The 25,142-nt window shown below is 55.9% G+C and overlaps 2 long non-coding RNA genes across 3 annotated transcripts; one reads left to right on the top strand and one right to left on the bottom strand.

Annotated features, from left to right (window-relative positions):
• Positions 1-114: 114 nt before the first annotated feature.
• Positions 115-5,869, top strand: LOC117201058 (uncharacterized). 2 transcript variants are annotated; one of them, XR_004482971.2, is made up of 4 exons: positions 115-1,055; positions 1,651-1,820; positions 3,795-3,966; positions 5,101-5,869. It is a non-coding gene; the product is annotated as an uncharacterized LOC117201058 (long non-coding RNA). The 2 variants fall into 2 exon arrangements; XR_004482972.2 differs by lacking the exon at positions 1,651-1,820 and having other exon boundaries at positions 124-1,055.
• Positions 5,870-15,691: 9,822 nt separating this feature from the next.
• LOC125964639 (uncharacterized) lies at positions 15,692-22,987 on the bottom strand. The gene is made up of 2 exons (XR_007477838.1): positions 18,032-22,987; positions 15,692-17,076 (listed from the first exon to the last, which is right to left on the bottom strand). It is a non-coding gene; the product is annotated as an uncharacterized LOC125964639 (long non-coding RNA).
• Positions 22,988-25,142: the final 2,155 nt, after the last annotated feature.

The following is a 25,142-nucleotide window of genomic DNA, read 5'->3' as shown; positions in this document are numbered from 1 at the left end:
CCCCCCCCCCCCGCCCCGCCCCGCCCCGTCTTCCTCCCCCACCCTCTTCCTCCCCCCTCCCCCACCTCTCTCCGTCTATCCCCTTCCCCCCTCCCTAATCCTCTCCTTCCTGCCCCTTCCTTCCCTCCTCCTCCCTCTTCTCCCCACTCCGTTTCCTATCCCCTCTAACCCCTCTCCCGTCTCCCGCCTCCCCTCCTCCCCACTTCCCTCCTCCCGCTTCCCGTCTCCCCCTCCCCTTCCTGCTCCGGTTGGAGCAGAGCACCGGAGGCTGGCGGGGAGGGGCCGCCGCCCGGAGGTGACCGGCTGCCACGCTCTCGCGTTTCCTCCCCGCCTTAAATAAGAATAATCGTCTAAGTCAGCGGGGCTGGGATTAAAAAAACACTCGTCGCTGGCAGTCTGGCACCCCCAACCGGGACCACGGAAATCTTCCTCCAGAGGACTGGGGACGCTGGAGTTGGGGGGAAGGTGGAAGCTGGGCCAGGAGGGGGCTGCCGTCCCAGGAGGGCCCCGGCTGGAGCCAGAGGCCACACTGCTTCCAGGGGACCTTGCTGAGCCTCAGTTTTCTGCTCTGTGGGATGGGGCCAAAGACTAACTTCCTGTTCTCTAGGGCCACACCAGCTCTCAAATCTGTTTGTGAGTCTAGAAGTTTTCAAGGCCCCTCTGATCAATCCCCACAGCTGATCAGGCAAAAAGGAGGAACAGGGGAATGAGTCTTCAGGGTATGATGTGAGTTCCTAAAGCCAGGCAAGAGTAGGGAAAAGCCCGCCCAGCACCCAGGCACAGTGGGCCACACCACTCTCAGTCTGTGGCCTGGAGCACAGGCTCCGTTTCCTCACCTGCAAACTGAGCCGTGATGCCTCCCTCCCCTTGACAGAGGACAAGGGCCCTCCCCCTGCGACCTGCTGCCCACGTCAGCGGCTAAGTGGCAGTTGTCCTGTGCCCAGCCATCCCCCTCCCCGCCCAGCCTCCAGGTCACCTGCTCTAAACAGCAACAGGAAAGAGGGCCGGAACCTCTTCGCTCCCAGCAAGGAACAGTCAGCACCAGAGAAACCAAGGTAGGTGGCGGATCAGAGCCTTCCCTGCTACCGACACCAGCCTAGAAGTCAGGAGCAAACCTTTGGGAATCTTCAGAGATCTGCATCCTTTTCCTCCGTGTGATGCTGCAGGTGGAAGGCGGCCTTCCCTTTCTGGGCCAGGAGGCCCGGGTGTCAGGTCCTGAGTTTGATTCGTGACCCTGCTGTTTGACCTTAGCCTTTGACCTTTCCCTCTGGGGCAAAGAGTTCCAAGGTTCCTTCCAGCCCCTGCCTGTTTAGGATTCTGTTTTCTTTTTTTGCTGTACGCGGGCCTCTCACTGTTGTGGCCTCTCCCGTTGCGGAGCACAGGCTCCGGACGCGCAGGCTCAGCGGCCATGGCTCACGGGCCCAGCCGCTCCGCGGCATGTGGGATCTTCCAGGACCGGGGCACGAACCCGTGTCCCCTGCATCGGCAGGCGGACTCTCCACCATTGCGCCACCAGGGAAGCCCTGTTTAGGATTCTTATTACTGCTGTTGACAGTGATGAGCGCCACTGGTCCATGACTCACTAGGTGCCAGGAGCAGTGCTCGGAGCCTCAAAGCTCCTTTCAGCCTCCCCCCACCCTTCTCATCTAGGGCCCAGTGACTACTGCCCCATTTTACAGATGAGAACGCTGAAGCTCAGAGCGGGGACTTGCCTCAGATCACGAGGCTGGACAGCGGCTGCCGGGTGCTCTCGCTTTGGCGACACAGAAGGGTGTCCTCACCCAGCTCCCTGTGCTGCCCACAGGGACATCTTAGGTCAGGTCAGTGCTGCCCGGAGGGAAGGTGGCCCTTAGGATCAGAGTTGTCCAGCCTGCCCCAGCCTAGTGACCTCAGGCCCGACAGGACCTTCAGAAACACCGGTCTCTGATCTGAAGACTTCTCTTCGTCTTTTCCATAAGCACAGTGAGAAATGCATTGGGAAAATGACCCCCCTCTGGATAATTATCCCACATCCTGTGACCGGTGACACATTTGCTGGCCTAAAACAGTGGCTTTCAAGCCTCTGATAGACCCTAAGGGGCATTGGGAAAAGGGGGCAAAGAGAGCCAGGGTGGGCTCCTGCTTCACTCAGTATGGATCACTTGCGCAGGATCTGTCTTGAGAAGGAACAAGGCCCAAGGTTGAGGTGGGAAGGTGCATGTGAAGAACCAGTTTGAAACCCACTGTTGTAAATAGTGAGGAGCCGTCTGGGATGGAGAATTGCAGCTTCCTGAAGCCCCCACTTACGTAACTTGGCTCTCCCCCGGCTGCCACCCCAAGGGTGAGCAGACAAACAAAACTGCAGCTAAAGAGGCTTCTCCCAGGACTCTCTGGCCCAGAATCCTTTATGAGGTCACTGCATTCAGTCACTCAGACAGGCCCACCCAGTGGGTGCCGTCATACCCGCAGTGTGAACGCGCAAACTGGGGCTCAGAGACCTTCAGTAATTTGCCCAAGGTCACACAGCCAGCACAAGGCTCAACTAGGACACTCGGGCTTCTGACACTGACTGCCCTGCCCTGAAGAAGCAGCACGGTCACCCAGCGCGTGTCATTGGCTCCTGCCCCCGTCCTGCTCCAGTCAGTGTCAAGCCATCCCCAGGGGTTTCTTTGGGCCCCGGGAGGAATCACAGATTCTCAGGAACAGATCTGAGGAGCTGTTCAAATATATTCAGGAGAGAAAACAGCCACGGCCCCGGACAGAGCTGGTCCTGCTGTGGGCACTGCCATGCCCTCCACCTACCCACCCCTCAGCCAGGGCGCCTCTATCCCCGCTGCAGGTGACAGCCATGTTTGCCACTCCCCGAGGGAGTTGTCCCTAAAGTTCCAGAGCCCTTGTGCCTCCCAGAGGCCCCAAAGCAGGGCTGCGAGTCTTCCAGGAGCCTGTTTTCCATACATCCCTCACGTCTGTATTGGACCAGGTTCTGGGGCTGCCACCACGCTGCCCCCAATCAGGCCAGGCCCTGGTTAGTCCTGAGCGGCATTCCCTTCTTCCCTAGAGATGGAGGTCCCCTCGGGAGGGAGGTGAGACAGAAACAGCCTGGGGTTGGCCTACCTTCCACCTTGCCAGAGAGACCCCAACAGGTAGAACCCCCTGGGCCCAAGGTGGGGCCTGCTCTGAGCTTAGGAAGAGTCAGTGTTGCCGATGGTGGGTGGGGGATGGGAGACAGAACAACAGAGCAGAGGGTCAAACACACTTTTCCACCAGCTGAAGGCACAACTGGGCAAATTGGGGCGGGTCTCAGCCTCTGGGTGTCTGGGAAGCGAAGGAATGAAATCCCGGCTCCCGTGTGTGGAGTGAATGGAACTCTCCTTGCAGGTGGGGAAGTCGTCAGCCCCTGCCCAGTTGGTACCAAACCCTGTGGGATCTGCTCCCTGGAGCTGGACAGGCCGCTTCCAAACTGGAAGCAGAGGGGGGAGGGGAGGCCCAGGCATGGCTGTGGATGAAGGATGGGGGAACTGGGAGGGGAGGGGAAACTAATACCGACTTTCAGTCCCACTCCAGTGATTCATACACCCCACCTTTAGCGAGAAAGTTAGAGATTTTCATCATCATTATCATTAAAGGGGGTGGTTAGAAACGCTTAGAATCTATGAAAGAGGGAGATCGTTCGTGTGCACACGTTAACCATAGTTAGTCATCTCTGGATCTCTGGGTGAGGGGTATTGATGACTTTTCCCTTCTTGTTTGTCGCTTTCGGTGTTGCTTGAATTTATTTATATATTTTACAAGAAGGGTGTTTTGTTTTTTTCCAGAAACAACAGTGATGTTACCCCAAAAGAGAAAAAAAATTTTAAAGTCAACAAGACTAAACTCTGTAAATACCAAGACACTCTTCCAAAAAGATGCAGCAGATATGAAAACAACGAAGGGAAAACGTCAGAGGCTCATTGTTCCGCAACCTGAGGAACCAAAGAACCAGACCTGGTGAGTCCCGAAGAAGAGAAGACGAGTTTCAGAAACTCGCGGAAAGAAAGCTCTTGGGGGAACACGAGTGCCTTTGAGAGGAGCCAGTAAGGAGCGGATCCATGAGGTCTCCAGCAAAGAGCTGGAACCCAAGAGGACTCGGCTCAGGCTGGGACTGTGACTCAGAGGCCGCTCTCTGGGCACCACGGGCAGTGTTTGCTCTCTGTAAGATGGGCATGGCAAGAGCGCCAGTATTAGGACTGGCGTCGCAGAGCCGAGATGGGAAGGGCATCCCCTCTTCCTGCCTCCCTCCCCATCCCCCACCCACCATCGGCAACACTGACTCTTCCTAAGCTCAGAGCAGGCCCCACCTTGGGGCCGGTGGTGGTGGGGGGTTCTACCTGTCGGGGGCTCTCTGGCAAGATGGAAGGTAGGCCAACCCCAGGTGGCCGTCCTCTTTGGAAACGCCCTGGGATGGAAAACTCAGCTCCGTTAGCAACTGTTCTTAAAAGCCCCTCCTGACCCTGGAGGCAGCACCTGCCACCAAAGAGCTGTCAGATGGTCCCATGCACCTGCCCTTTGACCAACAGATTCCATTTTTAGGAATTTAGACCACAGAAAGCCTCACACGGGAGACAAAGGGAAAATGCACAGGAAATTCACTGCATCACTGTTTATAACAGGAGAACTTTGGAAAGCGCCTAGACACCCATCCAGGGGGACTGATTACATAATGGGAAGGCACTGCCCAGTGGAGAGCAAAGAGCTGTAACAAACACCTGCCTGCTCCTTCAAGGAGTGAAAAGAGTAATAGGCCTTCGTCGGTATTTCAGGAAGGACACCTGGTTCACACCTTGCTTGTCAACGTAGCTGTGGTTGCCCTGGGAAGGGAGCTGGGGGCTTGGGTAGGAGGGAGAATAATTCTACCCTTAAACCCTTTTCTCTGATTCACTTCACCGTGAGCACGTACTCCCTAGGAAAGCCATCCACTGGCCTTCCTCCCACTAGAATGCTGAGTAGAAACTTTTGGTGCTCACCCACCCTCAGTTCTCCTCTCCTTCTCAGGACCCATCACCCTTGCCGCGGGGTCATGAGACCAGTGCTGGCCAGTGGATTGTGGGAAGAAGTGATGTGTTGTTCTGTTCCCTGTCTCAGTGACCCAGAGACGGAGGTGACACAGGACAGAGGCAGCGTGGACCCCTGAGCTTTCACACGGAGGACAGTTGCCCTGGAGAATCACCTGGACTCACAGCAGACTTTTGTTGTGTTGAGACGGTTCAATATGGGGCTTATTTGTTACTGCAGAACAACCTAGCCTTGCTAACTGATACACATTTGGAAAACCACGTTCTTGTTCAAGGGGTACCAGAGAGCTTGGACAGGTCCCTTGACTCCACCAGGCCTCAGTTTCCCCATGTGTGTGGTGAGGCGAGGGGGCTTTTCTCCTCTTACTAGGGCCTGTGCTGCTAATGTACCCAAACCCTAAAGGCCTGAGGAGTATCTGCCAATACTAAGGGCTGCTGATGTGGAGTGCTTGCTGGACACTGGCCGCTGGCTGGGCCACCTTGGGGATATCACGGAATCCTCACAGTGGCCCCAGGAGGGAGGCACTATCATTATCCCCATTTCCCCAGCAGGAAACTGAGGCTCAAGAAGGTAAGGTCACTGGCCCGGAAGCCCCAGCGTGTGTGATTCTTAACTGCTCTAACGACAACTGCCACCTGGTATTTTACTTTCTCTCTTATAAACACAACTTAAAAGAAAGCCCACTGTTGACAACTTGGGAGAGCTTAGAATAAGGATTTTTTTTTTTAAATTCACGACCTTAACCATTTTTTTTTTTAACATCTTTATTGGGGTATAATTGCTTTACAATGGTGTGTTCGTTTCTGCTGTATAACAAAGTGAATCAGTTATACATATACATATGTTCCCATATCTCTTCCCTCTTGCGTCACCTTAACCATTTTTAAGTGTACGGTTCAGTGGCATTAAGTCCATTCACATTCTTGTGCAACCCCCACCACCATCCATCTCCAGAACTCTTTCTTTTTGGCCACACCTTGCAGCATGCAGGATCTTACTTCCCCCACCAGGGATCGAACCCTGTCCCCTGAAGTGGAAGCGTGGAGTCTTAACCACTGGACCACCCAGAAGACCCAGAAGGGAAGACCCAGAAGACCCAGAAGGGAAGACCCAGAACCCTTTTTATCCTGCAAAACTTTGTACCTATTAAACACGAACTCCTTATTTACCCCTCCCCCCAGGCCTTGGCACCCACCGTTCTCTATGAATTTACCCATTCTAGATACCTAATATACGTGCAATCATACAATATTTGTCCTTTAGTGTCTGGCTTATTTCAGTTAGCATAATGTCCTCCAGGTTCATCCAAATTGAAGCATGTGTCAGAATGTCCTTCCTTTTTAAGGCTGAATGACATTCCATTATATGTATGTACCACATTTTGTTTATCCATTCGTCTGTTGATGGACACTTGGGTTGTTCCCGCCTTTTGGCTACTGTGGATAACGCTGCAGGGAACGTGGGTGTACATGTATCTGTTGGAGACCCTGCTTCCAATTCTTTGAGGTATATATCCCAAAGTGGAATTGCTAGATCATATGGTAATTCTATTTTTAATTTTTTGAGGACCCACCATACTGTTTTCCACGGCGGCTGGACCATTTTACATTCCCACCAAGAGTGTACAAGCTTCCAATTTCTCTACATCCTCACCAACACTTATTTTCTGAGTTTTGGTAGTAGCCATCCTCACAGGTCTTAGGTGGTATCTTATTGTGGTTTTGATTTGCACTTCCTGATGGTCACTGAGGGAATGGGATTTTTTTTAATGCCACTGGTGCGGTCCCCTGGACCTGCTTCCAGAGGAGGAAGCAGGGGGCCGGGGTGCTGCTCCAGTCCTGGGGACATCGTAGCCACATCTCAAAGTCCTCGAACCCCAAACAGGTGCGTGGTGCCGTGCTCCTGGGGCACAGTGTGACTGTGTGCCCTGATGACCTGTGCCCACCCCAGCTGGGGTCCCAACTTCTCCAGAACCTCAGCCTCTGACGTTGCAACCCCCTACTTCCCCTACTGGGCCTGAGCAGGAACTGAGCTCGGCCTTTCCAGCCCCACCTGATCCTGTGACCTAGAGTCCCCACCCAGGCCGGGGACACAGAGCACAGAGGAGGCAGCATTACAGGGAGGTGAGGGGGGGAGAGGGGGTGGTCATCTGCATGTCCCTTGTCCTTCCACGTCTAGTCTAGTGCAGCTTTGTGTGTGGGACAAGGTCAGGGACTTTGGAGCCAGACAGACTCAGTCTGAGTTCCATCTCTGCCGTGTGCCAGCCGTGTGACCTTGGATAAGCCGCTTCCCTTCCCAGCCCTCACTTTTCTCATCTGTAAAATGGCTGAAATGGTGCTTGGCACAGAGTAAGCACTGACTAACCACTTCCCTTAATGACCAGCATTATCATCATCCTCACTGTCATCCACATCCAGAGGTACGATCGGGTCCCACCTGTGTCAAACAGTCCATGGCTCCCTATTGCCGGCAGGAGAAAATCCACCATGCCCTCACGGACTGGTGGGCACTGCCTGGACTGGTCCCTGCTGACATCTCTAAACTCCTCTTCCCCTCACTCATCACAATGCAGTCACCTGGGCTGCCTCCTGTCCCTCAAACACCCAGCACTCCTTTCTGCCACTGGCCCTTTGCACATGCTTTTCCTCCTGCCTGAAATGTGCTTTCTTCACTCCACTCCACGCCCATCCCTCCCACGGTTAACTCCTAAAGGCTCTGTCTCACTTCAAACATTACCTCTTCCAAGAAGCCTTCCTGGACATCCCCACCCCTTGTCCACATGGGAACCCTTGGCCTTCACAGCTCTGTACCCACCCCCCACCCCTGCATAGTGCTTCACAGTACTGAAATGTGAAATTATTTGAGGAATGTCAGCCTCCCCAAGTGAGCTCTGTGAGGCCAGAATCGCTCCCCATTATCGTGCAAGCACCAAGGACAGGGTTGACCCAGGGGCCCCCCAAATGTTCATCAAATCGAATTATTAATTTCCAGAATCTCCTTGACTTGGGAAACTCAGATTCTTTTCAGCAAAGACAATCCATTACCTACATAACGAAATAGGCTTTAACGTTCATACCTTTGTAAGACTTTTCCACTCATTACACGAACAAATCTGGGAAAACCCTCAGCTTCATCCTGTGCCCTAATTTTTCAGCTCATGGTCACTGAACTCAGAGCAGCTGCCCACAGTTCCTGCTGTGCCTCCTCGCAGCCCAGCCTCCGGCCACCCCTTCCTCAGAACACGCAGGAGGCTGCGGGCTGCTCCAAGTGTCACCCCTTGCCTGGGGATAAATGCCAACCATGAGTAATGGCGGGTTGCTGAGGGAGATGCAGACGCACATTCAGCACAGTGAGCAAGATCAGCGAAAGCCAGTGTGGCCCCTTGCCCGGGGTTAGGGCCTGACTCAGCCGGTCCACACACAGCAGCCCCCCAACCAGTTGGGGAGTGAAGGTGCGGACCCCCAGGGGAACGCGGGGCAGGACGCCCGGTAAGACGTGTTGCCAAAGCCGGTGCATTCGTTGGTTCCTGCATCTTCTCCCTTGTCTATTTCAACAGCCCAGCGACTACTGTCTACTCCAACTGGTTTGGGGGAGGCCCTAGTGAGGCCCAGGGCTCACCCTTTCCCCAGGCCATGGGATGCTCTACAGGACGCTTCAGAGGGCCCCAGGGGAGGTGGTATTCAGAGAGGGGCAGCGCTGAGGTCCATTCAAATGGTTCTCCATGAAAGAACTTTCTTGATGCGGTGATGCAAATAGGCTACAGGCAACAATCACCGTTAGTACCACTGGTGCTGTGATTGCGGTTGGGGCAGCTCAGGGAAGATGACACCTTGAGGCCTGGAAGAAGGGCGGACTGTCCCAAAATATAGACGAGTTGGGGGAGGACTTGGGACGTGGGGTCAGCGTCTGGTTGGGATCCACAGACACGGAGGGTGAGCCTCAGGGTGAATGAGACCGGTTGAGAGGGAGGGTCTGAGCCTGGAAAAAGGAGCCTGGCCTGCGTGGGGGTCCTAGGTTCCCCCAGGGCTCACGTTCCTGTGGGATAGATGATATAGACAAAATGAAACAAACAAGCAACTAGATGGGATGTGGGAGGTGGCAAGGGCAAGGGGCGGAAGTGGGTGGTTAGGGAGGACTCCTGGGGGGGAGAGGGTGGGCCCTGGGGATATCTGGGGGGAAACTCCAGGAGAGAGGGCCCAAGAGACTCCAGGGTACCGTGAACCTGAGAGAGTGGAAAAGAGTGGGGGCGGGGTGGGGGAAGGAGAGGGAAGTAGGGGAGGGGTGGGAGAGGGAGAAGGGGTGGGGGGGGTGTCACACTCACCCACATACACACAGGGAGAGCTTCTCCAGACAGCTGTTCGTGCCGCTTGTTTCCTTCCCAGAATTCCCAGGCTAACCCATCAGGCAACAGGCTACACCCCATCCCCCAATAATCAAAGACCTTCTCATCTATGCAGAGCTTTAGCGGGGCTCAGCCTTTGTGGATCCTCACAGCTGCCTGTGGGGTGTCCTAACCCCCATTCTGCAGCTGAAACAGCCGAGGCTTTCGCTGGAAAGGGGAGCAGATCTGGGACGAGGCTCGGGGAGGCAAGAGGCCTGGAAACCCTCAGGGAAATTCACACTCCAGCTGCTTGCCAGCCCAAGGACAAGCGTTCTCAGCTACTGTCACATCAACACACACACATGCACACTGACACGCAGGTGTGTACCCGGACACACTCACAATCCCACCCTCACACTGTCATGTGCACACACTGGCAAACAGATAAACACTCACAATGACACACAAGCATAGCCCAACACACCACCACACAGCACAAACACACACACACACACACACACACACACACACACACACACACACGCGACTGCGTGTCTAGTTGGTCTGAGCTCTCTGCTCCAGAATGGCTCTCTCTCTAGGCTGGAGCCTCCTCAGGGAAATGTTTCCATCTTCATATGATCCTCCAGACTGTCCCCCAGCTGCCGGGTCGCCTAAAATCCTGAGAAATAAGGAAAGATTCCTTTAAAACGCACACTTCAAATTTTAGGCTGAAACAGTATTTTGGAAGTTTGGAGCTCAGTGTTCAGGCTCAGTCGGACGTGGGCTTGTGTTACCAGGCAGGTGGGGACAGGTAGGATGCTGAGGGCCCTTGAGGGGGGCTAGGGTTGCAGAGCAGGGGGTGTTGGGGGGTGGTTAGTCTGGGCAGATTCCATACCTGCCCCATCCCCCATGGCTGGGAGCAAACTCCACAGAGCAAGAGCTGGCCGAGGGCTGGGGGGGGGGGTGTCAAGGATACCGCTCTGGGAGTCCCACCCCACCTCCCACTCACTCTGCGACCCTCCCCAAAGGACTTGGCTCCCGTGAGCCTCAGTTTCCCCATCTGTACAATGGGTGCGATCCACCTCTTAGGGCTAGTGTGAGAGTTAAATGACATCCATCATACTTACAAAGTTATAAGCCCTGGAAGCCCAAGAAAAGAAAGTGGGGCGGGGGATGGGAAAAACTCGAGGCAGTGGCCTCTCGGGCGTAACCGGGCTGAAAATAACCAGCATTTTCCTTTTCTCTGCGGCTGAAGCAGCGCTTCCCATAGGACCGCGCCTGCTTATCAGGAGCAAAGCCGCTCTCTCTGCCAGAAGGTGACTGTGGGGGCTTGGCTCCCCACTCCAGCCTCCAGCCCGACTCCCACGGAGGAGAACACTGAGCTCCCCCCTCCCAGTTCAGGTTTCTACCCCCCCCCCCAAACCCCTCAAGCAATATTGCATATATTTAAATCTCTGCTGTTTCCAGGTTTGAGCCGCGTCCCCCGACCCCGCCCCGGAAAAACGGAGAAAGAAATTACAAAAGCCCGTCATTTGTCTCCGTCCCCGCACCCCATCTATCAGGGCCGCCGAGCCCGTCGCCTCGAATGATGCGCGCGCCCGGACGGCGCTTTAATGGGGCGCCGCGTGTGACTGTGCAGCCGCGGCGCAGCCGGCCGGCATTTGCATACATATTAAACGTAGCAGTAAAAAATGCAGACATGCAAACCATTTGGATGGGCTCCTCTTGCGAGCCTGCCAGGAAATCAATCTTCTGGTTTCTTAAAGGAAACCTGCTCGGGAGGAGATGGCGAAGCCTCGCAGCCCACTGGCCCTGGGAGGGGGGTGGCCGGCATCTGTCCGCGGAACCCAGTCGGCTCTGGGGGTCCTTCCCGGCCACAGCCTCGGTGGACTCGCGTACAGAGAGCCAGGGGACCAGGGGACTGGAAGGCATCATCAGTCCCTCTGGGAGTGTGTCCTGGCTGGACGGGCTGTGTGCCCTGGAGTAAGAGGCTTGGCCCCTCTGAGCTCTGCTCACCCAGTGGTAGTGCTAACTTAGCACAGCGCCTCCCCCATCCCCAGTGGGTGCTGGAGCTTCTTCTCTCACTTGGTGGCTCTGGGGCTTAATGACTGACCCAAGGTGGCCCATCTCTGTGAAGAGCCCGGATCCCAAGCCAGGTGTGGAAGAGATCAGCTAAGAGCACAGGTTCTGGAGGGCAGAGGCCTGAGTGCCAAGTCAGGCTCTGCTCCTTACAAGCTGTGTGACCTTGAGCAAGTGCATCAACCTCTCTGTTTCCTGAATAAAAGGGGGATCAATATTCTTCCTTCCTAGGCGTGTCGCTGGAATAAAGTAGGTGTCATTGTCTGGCTCACTGTAAGGACTTAGCTGCAGAGCAGCGTGTAAGAGGGTTCTTGGTATTACTGGTGTTTTTTGGGGGGTTAAAATTCCTCGCTATGGCTTGGCACGCCACTCCTCCTGCAAGCCTCTTTACCTCTAAACCCTATAAACGTGGTGTTTGATTCTCACAGGAATTTCTAGCTCACGTGGATCACCTACCCCGCCCTCTGGAGATGTGGGTCCCCGGAGATCCACTGCTGATGCTAGCCAGATGTGGCCAAGGTGGCACCTCTGAGGGCTCTGACACCACCATCCCCTGGCAGCTTAGGCAAAGCCCAGGGCCCTGTTGGGGCACACCTGAGCCAGCCCCAAACAGACTGAACATCTGTGGGACCAGGAAAGGCAAGTGGCCCAGAGTCTCCACAGAACCAGCGTGGTTCTGCTGCTCCGCCCACCCTCTCTCTGAATTCCACTTTACAGATGAGGAAACTGAGGCTCAGAGGTACGCAGCCACAAAGCTTGAAGGTGGTGGAAGCGGGATACGAATTGGGCCTGAATGACTGCAGAGGCCACTTGTAAATACTGTCCACAGAAGAAGCTCATTCTGCAGTGTCAGGGAATGCTGCTTGCCCCCAAAGAAGCTGTGTGCTTGTGAAGAAAGAAATCAGTTTTGTGCCTGGACTCAACACGCTATTCAGAATTCACGAAGGTTCTTCCTTGAAAGGAACTAGAAGGAAGGAGGAGGGGGGCTTTTGAGAACCAGCTTGGCTTTCATCCACTTCCTCCACACTCCCGGAGGGAAGGAATGGAGGTGACCGGTGTCCCCAGGACAGGCTGGGCAGTGCATGGTGCTGGGGAAGTGATGCGGGGCGGGGGGCGGGTGCACCCAGCCCAGAGAGAGCCACCATCCTCTCTGAGACCCTAGCCCTGAGTGAAGAGCCAGGCCAGGGCCGGGGGGTCTTTGCCTTCGGCTGGGAGGGGGTCCCTGGGATTCAGAGCTGCCCATCTGAGGGGCAAAGTGCCCTCCATGCTGTGTCAAGGTGCAGCCGGTGTCATGGGAACCAGAATGTCTGAATCCAGGGTGTGGCCCAGTTCGGTGGTGGCGTCTCCCTGAGGGACCTTGGGCAAAAGCCCTACGCTCTCTGGGCCAAGGTGGCTGAGCTGACTGCACTCCTTCTCTCTCTCCTTGGAAGCCCCTCCCTTTCACCCCGGCCTCCAGGCTCTCTGGGCCTCTGTCCCTCCACCTCTCACTGCAGGCCCTAGAGTACAGGCCGTGGCCCCTGCCCGGCAGGCAGCGGGAAGAGGTAGCTGGCAGGGCGGGAAGAGGGAGGAGAGGCAGGAGTTACAGGAACCGGCTGGGCCTGGGCGATTGCTCAACTGGGGAGCCTGGCCGGCTGGCCTCCCCAGGCCCCCACTTCCACCAGCCGCCCTCCCTCCTAGCTCTGCATTGCAAACATTCCTCACCAACCTCGGTTGCTGCAGCCCCGGAAGGGGGAACTGCCACAGACCCAGCACGGGGCCGCCAGAAACACTTAACCCCTTCCTTCCTTCCAGGCAGAGCCTGCAGGCCAGAGGATGGGGCTGGGCCTGGGTTCCCAGACTGTGTGACCCGGTCAGGCGCATTGATGGCAGCCCTGGCTGGCCCCAGGTTAGCAACCTGGATCAACAGGCTGCATGTCGGCTCGTACAGTTGCCAATCAAGGATTCACTCAGCAGGCATTTCCAGAGCTCTCCCTGGGTGCCCAGCACTGGGCCTGGCACAGGCAGGGAAATCCAAAAGCGGGGCGCTCAGAGAGCCCACATTCTAGTGGGTGGGGGAGGGGTGCGGATCAGATAAACAGGCATTTTTTTAGCTCACTACAATGAGGAGTGCTACAAAGGAGAAGGACGGGGTGAGCCTGAGTGTGAACTAAAGTCGCTCGATTAGGCAGGGAGGGCTTCCTGGAGGAAGTGACACTTAGCAAGCAACAAGAAGAGGAGAGGCAGAGTGTGTCAGGCAGAGTATGTGAGGCTCTAGAGAGGAGAGAGAGGTTTCACGGTCCAGTCTGTGTATCTGGAGGAGGGGGGGAGGGTAGAGAGCCCCCAGGTGGGAGAGCTTGGCCTCTTGAGCTTGGACTGTCTTGAGGGCAGTGAGAAGCCATGGAAGGGTTTTACCTGGGGAAAGACATGGTCAGGTTCAGCCTCAGGCACTAAGATTCCCATAACGAAGAAAGGGAGCTAGCTAACTAAGGTTTCAGGTACAAATCAAATACACACAAAGACCAGGAGACCTGAAACTCACCGAAGTGCTACCAACAGGAGACATTTCAAATGGCAGCCTGGCACCTGGTCCTCCTGGGGCCCAGGGTGCACTCTGAGCCCTGCCATCCCCAGGCCGGCCAGAGGCAGCAGGCTCAGGGGCTGCTCCTCCCGGGATGGGATCCACCCCTCCCCCCGCCCAGACACCCGTCTGCAGACAGCTGGAGCTCGATAAATGAAGCAATTAGAGTGTTGAAGTTGGAAGGGGCCGAGAGACCCTTCAGGCCCACAGTCTCCTCACTTCAGATGAAGAAACTGAGACCCAGGGGCAGCAAGGGCTGGCCCCCCGCTTCCACTGAGGGCAGATGTGCACCTGGGCTGGCTACCGTGGAGAGGCTCGGGCACAGGGGGGGCGGGCGAGGGGCAGGCATCTGAGGTGCCCACAGTACACGTCCAGAGAGGAGGCCAGCACACCCAGCCTGCTTGTGACCTTGGCACCCCAAGACCTCTGTGGACCCCCCAATCAAAGCCCCTTCCTCTCCCCACCTTTCACAGGACCTCAAAGAGGCCGAACGGAAACAGAGATTCCAATCCAGAAAACCAGGAACCATTTGGAAATGGGCAGTCACTAAACCCAGCTGGTGGAGGCCGTCTATTCCTCTGTTCCCTCAGAGCTTGAAGGAACGAGCCAGGGGACAAAGTAAGTTGGTGGGAAACTTCTTGAATGCATTGTTTTCGCTGTAGACATGTTTCCTTTTGTTTTTTTCTTTTTCTTCTTCTTTTTAAATGAAGTGCTGCTTAGAACACCAACATACCAAAGAGATGAAAATAGAGCTCCCCTGATTGGAGAAGAAGGGGGCGGACTGGGACCCGCCCCATGCACACCCACGTGGGCTCTGTGTCCCCTTGGGCAACCCCAGGCTCCTCGGAACCCACTGAGGGCCAGCAGGTAAGCCCAACCCGAGATTTAGGGCCAGGGAGGTGGAGACACTTGTCCAGAGTCACACAGCCCTGAGGGTCAGGCCAGCCTGACCCCAAAACCCTCCGTCAAGCCAGGCCCAGGCTGTGGGATCAGGAACTAGCGCCTACATTGTGTTTTCTGAGAGTCTCTGTGCCTGGTCTGTTTGTCGGGACAGCAAATTTAGCCAGACCTCCCCAAATCCTGCTCAGCGAGTCGAGACTTCTGCGGGGAAAACATGCCCAGGACGCTGCCTCTGTTGAAATCATGCTGGGACAGGACAGGAAAGGGCTGGGCTGGCTCCAGGCCCACACATGCCCCCAGCAGAAGCAGGAGCTGAGCTCCTTCCAGCCCCCTGGGGTGGCCCATACCGGGGGCCCCTGCAGCAGCGACTGTCTGTTTTGGGGCTCGGGGTCCACTCTCGGTCACAGAGCAAAGATCTTTCCAGGCAATGGCACTGCTACAAAGGTTCTTTGAACCTGGGGTGCCACCACCTTGGTGACCCGCCATCAGCTTTGCCAGGATAGAGCATTCCAGCACCTTCTGAAGCCTCATCACAACCAGGAGAGTTGGCCATTATTACCCCATTTTACAGGAAACAGGACCATGAAGTCACTTGCTTGGGTCACAGAGCTAATGACGGACATGGCAGGCCTGGGATGCAAGTGTCTTGAGCGCCTAGGTGTCTACTGCTTACCACTAGGCCACCACCGGAGATGTGACCCCTTCTCCTAGCATGAGGCTGGGGCGAAACCAAAGAATTCCTGGCTCACCCTGACTCTTCACACACTGTTAACGCACACGAAATAAATATTTTATCTCACCTATTTATTAGGTATTTATTTATTCATTTTTGGGGCCGCACCACGTGGCATGTGGGATCTTAGCTCCCCGATCAGGGATCGAACCCACGCCCCTTACAGTGAGGGTGTGGAGTCTTAAGCACTGGACCGCCAGGGAAGTCCCTATGATGTGTTTCTCTCTGGCATTTCTCCATCCTGAGTTTACACCCCACTCCAGTCTTCTCCACGTGGGTTCACACGGGTCTTGGATTTTGTCTCTGCATTTTCAGGGGGCAAAGCTGCTTGTGTCCCTGTAGCCATCATTGCCCCCCCCAAAATCTCATTTTATACATTTCATAAAAATGAGTGGCATAACTTGGAGATATTGTGGAACTTGCTGCTTGGGGACAAGGACTGCGTGTCTCCACGATGCTGTTGAGGCACTGGGCGTAGGGTAAGCGCTCAACGAACGGGCCTGGATGATTATTATTGCTGCTGTTCATGGGGTGTTGGCGTGGCTGATAAAGTCCTGGTCTCCTCCTCCTAGCAGGGTCACTTCTCAAAATTACTAATTGGCACTAAATGGTAAGAAACCAGCTGTGAGAATGAGGCAAGTTATCTGTCCTTGTGCTGGAGAGATGTTTACCATGGCAGTTGGCCTGCAAGATGGTCTCCAAATGATTTCGACCTCCTTCAGCCCTTCCCACAATGAATAGGACTGCCCTGTGGGACCAATAGGACGGTGTGGAAAGGATCACATGTGCATCCCAAGGCCAGGTCATGAGAGGTTTCGGTCTTGCTCTCTTGCATTCATCTGGGGGAAGCCAGCTGCCATGTTGTGAGGAAGCTCCAGCATCTCTGTGGAGGAGTCTGTGGGGCAAGGAACCAAGGCCTCCTGCCAACAGCCAGCACCGCACTGCCAGCCAGTGAGTGTGCCACCACGGTGGTGACCCTCTGGCCCCAGTCAAGCTGTCAGGTGACGGTGGCCCCAGCTGACACCTGGACTGCAACTTCAGGGAAGACCACAAGCCAGTTACGCCAGTTCTGAATCCCTGACCCACAGACACTTGGAGAAAATAAATGCCTGTTGTTTTCACCCACTAGGTTCGGGGTGATTTGTTATGCAGCAGTAGATAACTAATACAGAAACAGAGAGACCTTTTAGTTACGAGGGCCCTTCACTGACTGGGTTCCCGAAGCGTGTTCCTTGTAATACTGACCCCAGGCTATACTCTGAAAACCACAGTCTGCCCAGTATTGGCAGATTGTGGACTTTCGTCTCTTATTCGAGATGCCCAGTGCACGTCGGCATATTCAAGCAGACCCCTCTGGGCGAGGAAGCTGTTTCTCGGGAGTCTTTGTGGCACTCTGGCATCACCGTTTCAGAGCTCCTTTGGGAAGCACAGCCAGACTGCCATGGCATCAGGCTCCTATAGCACGTGAGACAATTGTGTCCAACATAAGAACAAAACCACTCTCAGCCTGATATTCAGAGGGTGGCTGACAGTGTCATATACAAAGACAAGAGGGCCAAGTCTCTCTGAGCTCTTCTTTCAGCCGAAGGGCTGGTTTGCCCTGGGTCCCCTCTGGTCCCACCAGTGATACAATCAGTGGTATTTATTGGTCAGGGTTCTGAGCCAGTTCGGCCGTGGACCTCAGTGCATTTGGGGACCACTGGGGATTCAGGTTTTGGTTCCTGACCTCTGTAGCTCCAGCTCTCATCAGCTCCAAAGCCCACTGACACTCAGGCCACGCTGTGGCCTTGAACTCCCCGCCCCTCGTGTTTGCCACGTCTTCAACAACAAGGCCTCAGAGCTGGATACTTCTCAGTGGGAATGCAACCGTGGTCTTAAAACACGCACCACTAGAAAACAGCATTTGATACAGAAAAAAATCATTTTACAGGCAACTTTTTAAGAGCGAATCCACCCCCTTCAGCGAAGGAAGGCTGTGCTCAGAAAACCACAGTCTTTCAAACCCCTGGGGCTGCATGGGGGGTGGGAACGCTAGCAGGCAGAGGCCTTTTCTTCTGTTGAAAACATAATTCTACCCTCATGTTGCTTCATCTTTCCCTGCATGGACATCCTGGGGGCTCTCAGGCCTTTCTGGAACCATCGCTTCCAGACACCAAGTGGCCTTCCCTCCTCCCTGGGCCGGAGGCCCCAGTGGGGGCACCTTGTTACTCAAGAGTGTGGCCCTGGCTACCTCAGCACCTGCCTCCCCTGGGAGCCCTGCCCAGGCCTGCTCCATCAGAGTCTGCACTGGAACAAGATTCCCAGGTGATTCCAGGCACATTAAAGATGGGGCGCGCTCGGCTGCTCCCCAGAGCTGCCGCCCCCAAGTGCCTGCAGCCTGCCTGCTAACGGGCCACACTTCCTCACCCACCTTCCAGGCTCCCAGCACAGACAGCTTCTCCGAAGCTGCATTTCCCGAGCCCCGTTTCCACGTGCACTTCGCCCGCCCCTGCATCCCTCTTGCATCACGGAAATCCAGCGAGAGGATCACACACGACGGGGTGGGAAGTCAGGACACCTAAACAAGAGGTAATGGCGACAGTAAAGACACCCAGCCCTTACAGAGGGAAGCAAGAGGACCCAGGCTTTCAGACAGCTGGTAAATGGCAGAGTCAGGATGACCTCACAGCCACCAAGCTCTCCCCGGACACCCCGCGGCAGGAGGACTTCCTGGACGGGGAAATGGGAGAGGCTGCAGGGATCGTCAGAGAGTCGCACCCTCATCCCAACTGGCTTAGCCCAGTGGTTCCCAATCTGGGGTGCCCTGGGGGAGCCCTCCAAGGAGTTCTGGCCACGGGGGTGGTGGAGGGAGAGACCCCATGCTCCTTACAGCCTCCTGAAATCCCTGATGGTCACTGCACCTTGACGGAGGGCCCGGCCACCACAGGCTCCAAACGACATCACCTTTCTTTGCTTCGGATGGGATTACGTCAACCCACGGTGCTCCTTCAGACTCTCCGATGGGAGCTGCACGGCATCGTGGACGCCCTTGATAGACCCACACTGAGAAAGCTGCTATTACTTACACAGAGGCAGTTTTCTTGCTGGGCCAACATGGGCCTGGGGGCAAATGAGAGCAGGAGGAAGTTTTCTGGCGGGGATGGAGAGAGGAATCAGCTTCTGTTTTCTTTCAAGTGGATCGAGCGCTGGAGGCAGCCCCAGCGGGCAGGGCTGGGCCACCTGGTCTCACAGGTCTTCACGAGATGCTCTCGTGCCATGCTCTCCACGGAAGCAGACCATGACGTGTGGGCTCCTGTTCGCAGGAAGCCAGCCGCTGACAACCTTGAATTTCTTGTGGAGACCGGCAACAAGACCTCCCGGTGGGCCTCGCGTGCGACTTCCGCTCCGCTCTGCACCTTTCTTCCCATCTCGGCTTGTCCGAGCTCACGTCTGGGGCTGGGATGGTGTTTCCCTCGCTCCTTCGAGGCAGACCCTTCCCCTCCATCCCTCCCACCTCCACCCCACACCCACAGGAGGTGTTAGGCTTTGGAGGTTCTGGTCGGGAACATTCAGAGGTTAACCGCCGGGGCTCTGAGGTCCAGTGGATACAGGGGGCTTGCGATCAACGGACAACTTCAGCTCACGCCCCTGCCACGCGCTTCCTCCGTCTGGAGACACCTTGTCAGCGTGGGGACCCCAGGTTCTTGACCACTGGAAGGTGTCCTTCCACGAGGGACTTGAAGTCACCTTTGGACTCGGGATTCGGGGGGAGGGGCACAGCCACTTCTTAAAAAAAGGATCCCTTGTGTCTGAGTGGCAGGAGCCGGAGACCCCAGTCCAGAGGCCCCGCGGCCATGGACTAGAACAGCACAGTGAAGGGTAAGCCAGCTGGCTTTCAAATACAGCTCGAGCGGAGGTATTAAAAAAAAAACATGTACCATCCATCTGTACAGCGAAGGGCCTAGAACTCTGATGTGGACGCACCAACCAGCCTCAGGTGCCCCCGTTACACCACGTTTCACTGGTTTTTCAATGTGTCCCCCGCTCCTAGGAGAGGTAGCTCCCCCAGGGCACGGGCGCCCCTGGTTCGTCTTTGTGCCCTGAAAGCTCACTTAGGGCCCTGCAGTCAGGGCTCACAGGTCTGTTCATCAGTAGAACAGAGCGTCCAGGTCCAATGCCAGACTCATCCGCTTCTCAGCGTGGAACGTAAAGCCAGTCACGTCTCCTCTCTGTGCCTGTTTCCTCCCCTGGGAAATGGCGATCCCGGTCCCTCGAACCTTGTGGGGTTGCTGTGAGGACGGCCTGAGCAGGTGAACACACGCATCACAGGCCACACCCACGAGTGGGGTACCCCTATCCAGCCCCAGCTCCGATGCAAGGCTGGGCACGTGGCAGGTGCCCAGGTACGGTCTGGTGTTCAGGTTTTTTTAAAATTAACATTTCTTAAAGTACAGGGATAAAAATTGTCTATTATTTGTGGAAAGTGTGATTTTTTTTTAAAAAGAGAAAACTTGATCTCTTTCTTCCCACCTGCAGCCAGCATTCAAGACAGATACTCCCCATGCCTGTCCCCCTTTTACGAACACGTCAAGGCTCAGAGAGGTCAAATGAGGTTCCCAAGGTCACTCAGTGACAGAGTCAAGTTCTTAACCATGAGCGTCTTGGGTTTATTACCGCTGGCCTCCATGAGACCCTTGGTTAGACTCCCCCAGAACCAAGGGCCCCATCCCAGAGAGAAGCAGCAATGATCAAGTGCACATATGAATTAACCGGGCCAGTAACCACATAATAAGGTCATCTCTACTTCAAAGATTTCTCCGAGTGGGAACCAGTGTGATGGGGAAGGAAATTTTGAATGAGGTCACACCAAAAACACCAGGCAACTCTGGAAGAGTACAACTTCCCCAAGCCTGAGCTAACTCTGGCCAACTTCCATCTGATCCCCTGGTAAGCAGGCAGGAGGTGGGGAGGGGGCAGATTCAGATTAGAAGTCTCTTGGGCTTTAGGACCAGGCCTGAGAACGGTGGGCAGGGGGTAAGGGTGGGGGGATTCATGCTCTCTGGCTGTCTTGAGGCAGGTCTCCGAGAGGGCCTTTCAAGCTTCTGTATGAGTTGGTGATTAGAAACTGGTCTCTCGAGCCACAGAAACCTGGGATTCCCTCTTAGCAAGCTGTGTGACCTCTCTGACCCTCAGTCTCTTCATCTGAAATGTGTCCGGCAAAGCTTTATTGTCCAGCTGCTCCTTGAGGAGCTGATGCTGGGTGCCGGGGACTCAGCGATGAATGGGAGAGACAAGATTGGGGCCTTCACCAAGCTCCCCTGCCTAGCAGGGGAGACTGAGCGTGGAGACAAACACGTTTAGATATCAGCTATGAGGAAATAACCCGAGGATGAGAATAATCTCTATCTCAAGCTGGTGGTGAGGATGCAGAGTGTGTATCCAAGCCACGGTTGAGCCCAGCATTCAGCACGTGGTGAGCGCTCACCCGTGAAAACTGCTCTAGTTGCTGCTGTGGTGATGATTATTACCGTAACCTGAATAAAACTGGACTGCCTTGGGGCCCAGTCTCATCACCATGTCACGTTCAAAAGCAGTACCAGTCTGACACCCCCAAATCATCGAAAAGCAGTTTAAATCTTCCCGATCTCTCAGAGACACCAAAGGGGATTTCCTTTGCACACCACACACAAAAGCATTCTCAAGACTCTCTGTGACAATTTGCCCAGAAGGTCTCAGGGCAGCTGCTCCAGAAACATCGCCCCTCCCTGCACCTCCCTTTCATCCTTCCCAGAGAGGCAGGGGCTGCTGGGCCTGGCCTTGGGAGAAGGGGACTGGGTGCATCCAGGCTCTGCTCTCACTAGCCGTGTTGCTCAACTACTCAGTTTCCTCATCTGCAAAACGTGAGTAACAATAGCAGTGCCTCCAATGAGTTATTGGGGGGAGTCGATGGGATAATGGCTGGAAGGTGTCTAAGATGGGCAGGCACAGCTGGGCTACCCCAGTGTGAACTCATGGTTTCCTTCTACTGCCTCCCCCACCTGCCCTTTGCCTCTCACCCCAGTTAGGAGCTCTGGGCAGGGTCTCCTGTAGTCAGTCTGGGCTCTCTAGGTCCTAGCACCCAGTGGCGGCTCCACCGGCCGCCCTGCTGAGTACAGGGAAAGGGCCAGTGCCACGCAGGTACCTGGGACCTGCTGATCACTGAGGAAAGATGGTTCCCCACCAACAGAGGCCACTGCTTGCCCGAAGCCTGGGCAGTGTGGCCCAAGACCTCCTCCTGCATCAGAGGTCTGGTGTCTCTCTTCCCAAGGGGCTCTGGACCAGGCCCTCGTCAGGCATGTGGTTCCTGCCCCCAGAGGGCTCACAGACCTGTGTGGGAGGCAGATAATCGGGGCCTGAGCTTGAGGTGAGACACCCAGGGCAGCAGGAGGAGAGGACCTGCTGGGGCAATCAGGGAGGGCTTCCCAGAGGAGGAGACACTGAAGGGAAGGCCACACCTATAGGCAAAAGCCTGGAAGGGAGAAAGTGGTGGTTCTAGAAGATACAAGAAGTTCCTTCCCACCTGCCCCGACAGGTACAGTTTGCTGAGCTCCGTCACCTACGCCATCTCACTTGGCACCTCCCTACTCCACCCCAGAGGACACAGGGCAGGAGCTCTTACTCCCAATTTACAGATGGGGAGACCAGTGCCAAGAAAGAAAGAGACAATTCCTGGCTAAGACTAGAGCCCGTATCTCCTGACTCCTGGCTCGGGTGAGAGAATCAAGATGCAAGACGGGGCCCAAAGCACCCCTGGCATCTGCCTATTATCATCACCCCTATTTTACAGATGAAGAAACTGAGGCTTAGTGAGACCACAACATCCCTCCAGTCCTGCTGTTTCTGTCTATCTCTGGGGACCTAGGACAAGCCTGAGGTACCCAGATGCCCTCCCCAGGTGGGGCAGGAAACAGCCGGGAGCACGGGTGACTCGCCGGGGTGGAGGAAGGAGGGGAGCCGGGGTGGGTTTCTCAAATGAACACTAGGCTGGGAAAAGCGGAAGAATGTAGGTGGGGATAGGGGTGGACCTCAGCAGGAGGCCAGTCTGGGCGGGGCCCAGAGCCCTAGGCAGCCCCCTCACTCACGCCACGGTGAGACCCTGACTTCCCGTAAGACACCACCCCCCCGCTGGGCGGGGAGAAGGACCAATGCCTCCTGGCCGCCCAATCAAACGCACTCCCGGTCTGATGGGGGAGGTGGCCAGGGAGAAGGGCTCCCAGGGCCTTCCAGGATGAGCCCCCCGGGACCTGCCCAGGACTCAGCCGCCCACCGCCCACCCCCACCCTCATTAGCACCGACGCCCGGCGTCCTCCCCTCGGCTTTCGGGTGGCTCCAGAATTTAAAGGTTAAATCCTAACCTCGTCTCAGCAGTTTCTCCCGGCTTTGCCTACCCAGCGCCAGTTGCTGGTAATTATATGCATCTCCGAGCAGCCAATCAGCTGTCAGACTGACAGATACTGATCTTTTCGTTTTATTTTTAGCTCTGTGCTTCCCCCTCTAGTTGCAAAAAAAAATTCTGTTTGTTCTGTGTGCTGCTTGGCTCCCAGCTCTGCGACCGGCTCTCATCTCCGCCAGCCAGGTCTCGGAGCAGGAAGCCGGAGGGGCTGGAACCTCCTGCCCCTCCAGAAAGGGTGGGGGACACAGTGCACCCGCTGCCCCCCAGCTGCAGACCCTGAGCTGCGATGGCGAAGGGAAGAGGCTGGTGCCGCCCGGAGGCGCCTTTGGAGGCCAAGGGGGCAGGAGAGGAGCTGTACTTGGCACGGGAGGGGAGCAAGTCCTCACCTGTGGGCTGGAGGCTGGGGGAGAGATAGAGAGACAGCCGAGAAACAGAGACACGCAGAGGCTGAGCTAAAGCTAGACTGCGAACAAGAAAGAGAAGGGAGTGGAAGGGAAAAGACAAGCTCTCGCCCCCTGGAAATATTCTCCCCCCAGAAATGAAGGGGGCCAGCGAGCGCTGGAGTGGCAGTCAGGAGGGGGCTTCCCAGCCAGGCCTGCAGGCCTCAGGCCTGGGACATGGCGGCCCCTCCCAGGCCTGTGTGCCTCCCCTACCCTGCGAAGGGCAAGTGAAGGGCTCTTCGGAATCCTTTCCTGGGGAACGTTCTGGAAGGTTCTGGGACCTCCCTGGAGGCACCAGGAGGCAGGCAGGTGTGGGGCCTGGCTGGCAGGAGGCCCCTGTTCACACAAGGTCTTTGGAAGGAGAGGCGGAATCTGAGGACCAGGCCAGCTTCTAGGTCCCAGAGAGTCTCCCAGTCAAGGACCCTGGTCCAGGAGAGGGGTCAGCAAATGATGGTGATGCTTCCTTCCATCATCACGGCTCTCTACAGTTTGCAGAGCCTCTCCCCTCGCCCCTGAGGGCCTCCGTTTCTTCCCCAGAGCCTCAGGAGCAGGGATCACCTCTATTCTGACTGGCCCTGGGGGAGAGGGCTGCAGTGTCGCTTAATGGTCTGGAATTGGGGGCACAGTGGACTGGAATTCAAGCCCCTGCCCTGCTGTTCAAGCTCTGTGAGGCCTAGTGGAACACCCCAAGCTCTCTGGGTCCCAGGGTCCCCATCTGGAAGGTGGGCTCCATGCCACCCCCTCCTCAGAAAGCTGTCCGGGGAACGGAGTCACCCTGCATGGACGCTCCTATCGCCCCGGCATCCACGGGGCCCCGCCCACTTGTAAGCGGTTATTATTAGCGTCACTGTTTTGCGGCTGGGGAAACTGAGGTTCATGTGACTTGTACTTGGCAGAACTGGGACCAGAACCTCCCTCTTCTTGGCTTCCTTCTCTCTGACACCACAGATGGCGCGCTGAGAAAAAAGAGAGAGGAGAGCAGGGAGAAGGGAATTAGGAGACAGAGCAAGGTGGAGAGAGGCAGCGGCACAGTGATCAATTACTTGGGCTGTAAATTTCTGCTGTTTTGCAAAGTGAGCACACAACCTTGGAGAGGCGTCGCTCCCCAGTCTGCTGGGGAGAAACCAGACAGCCAAGCCCACAGCAGACACTCGGATGGTGGGAGCCAGAGAAGGAGAAGGGAGAGCTCTAGAGTGGGGTCAGAGTGGCTGGCGGCGTGGGCGGAGGGCAAGGACCCCTGGAAAGGAACGGAGCAGGGCGAGCTTGGGAGCTGCGCGGAGCCCCCTTGGGAGGGGACTTGCCTTCCTCTTCTCTTCCCAGCAGCTTCCTCTCCCACTGTTGGGAGTGGGAAAGGCAGTCCTGGGGAGCCCTATCTGCCACAACACCCCTGCCTGGCCAGACCCTGTCTGGTGCCTCCACAGCTGCTCCTGGGGGCTGCTGGGATGGGGACCCAACTTCCTCACCTGTAAAATGGGAATAATGACAGCGTTCATCCCCAGGAGTTGATCTGATGCGTCAGAAGAATCTAGGATATAAATGGTCTAGTTTGGAGACTGGCACATACACAGCAAGTAGAGTTAATGTTGTTGTTGTTATTATTATTATTATGAAGTTAAGCAATGGCTAAAGGGTTTGTAAAGGGCTAAAGGTAGTTTGGAGACCAATTGAAT

The sequence above is a fragment of the Orcinus orca genome, chromosome 6 (assembly GCF_937001465.1).
Source record: "Orcinus orca chromosome 6, mOrcOrc1.1, whole genome shotgun sequence".
Classification (NCBI taxonomy): Eukaryota; Metazoa; Chordata; class Mammalia; order Artiodactyla; family Delphinidae; genus Orcinus; species Orcinus orca.
The sequence above is the reverse complement of the archived record's forward strand: the minus strand, read 5'-3'. Positions and strand labels throughout refer to the sequence as shown.